Source organism: Camelina sativa, chromosome 2 (genome assembly GCF_000633955.1).
Source record: "Camelina sativa cultivar DH55 chromosome 2, Cs, whole genome shotgun sequence".
NCBI lineage: Eukaryota > Viridiplantae > Streptophyta > Magnoliopsida > Brassicales > Brassicaceae > Camelina > Camelina sativa.
Genome location: NC_025686.1, coordinates 900,266 through 901,660, shown reverse-complemented (window position 1 = coordinate 901,660; position 1,395 = coordinate 900,266). Strand labels below are relative to the sequence as shown.

General features: G+C 51.8%; 1 pseudogene; it reads left to right on the top strand.

Annotated features, from left to right (window-relative positions):
- LOC104746974 overlaps positions 1 to 801 on the top strand; it is a 13,220-nt pseudogene extending 12,419 nt beyond the window's left edge.

The window sequence follows — 1,395 nt, the reverse complement described above, 5'->3', positions numbered from 1 at the left end:
CTGAAAAACGCAGGGGCGACCTACCAACGCCTGGTCAACACGATGTTTGCCGATCTGTTAGAGAAAACGATGGAAGTCTACATTGACGATATGCTGGTCAAATCCCTTATAGAAAAACAGCACGTCCAGCACCTCGCCGAATGCTTCGACATCCTAGATCGATTCCAGATGAAGTTAAATCCCACCAAGTGCACTTTCGGGGTTACCTCGGGGGAATTCTTAGGATATATCGTCACAGAACGCGGAATCGAGGCGAACCCAAAACAGATCAAAGCGGTGCTGGGACTCCAATCTCCAACCAACAAACAAGAGGTACAGCGCTTAACAGGTCGAGTAGCCGTGCTAAACCATTTCATCGCCCGGTCGATGGACAAGTGTCTCCCATTTTATCAGCATCTTCGGGGCAATAAAGACTTTCATTGGGATGATGCCTGTGAAGCTGCCTTCGGACAGCTTAAGCAGTACCTGACCAATCAACTGGTGCTCGTGAAGCCCGAGGAAGGAGAAACGCTATACCTCTACGTCTCCGTTTCTGGCTCGGCGGTAAGCGGGGTGCTAGTCCGGGATGACCGCGGTGACCAGCGACCAATATTCTACACAAGCAAGGCTCTCAACGATGCGGAGACACGCTACACAACCTTGGAAAAACTCGCTCTCGCCTTGATCGTCGCTGCCCGGAAGCTACGACCTTACTTCCAGTCGCACTCCATTAACGTGTTAACCGACCAGCCGCTCCGGACGGTCCTTCACAGCCCCCTTCAGTCCGGGCAAATTGCGAAGTGGGCAATTGAGCTAAGCTAGTACGATATCGAATATCGTTCTCGCCCGAGCTTAAAGTCACAGGTCCTAGCAGATTTTATCACTGAACTATCCCCTGACCTCGAAGAAACCATACCTAAGGAGGAACCCTGGACGTTGTTCACCGACTGCTCCTCTTCCAACCAAGGATCTGGCGTCGGGATTATACTCCGATCTCCAACGGGCGAAGTCCTCGAGCAAGTAATAAAACTCGGCTTCAAAGCATCAAACAATGAGACCGAGTATGAAGGCGTACTAGCTGGACTACGATTAGCTCAAGGTCTAGGGGTAACTAGCATCCAAGTTTTCTGCGACTCCTAGCTAGTGGTTAGCCAGTTTAGTGGGGAGTACGGCGCTAAGAACGGGCTCATGGAGGCATATCGCCAATTACTCCGGACTCTCTCCGCACAGTTCGCTTCGTTCGAACTAATCAAAGTCCCGAGGAGCGAAAACGCGTCAGCAGACGCTCTCGCCGCNACATGGAGGCATATCGCCAATTACTCCGGACTCTCTCCGCACAGTTCACTTCGTTCGAACTAATCAAAGTCTTGAGGAGCGAAAACGCGTCAGCAGACGCTCTCGCCGCCCTGGCAAATT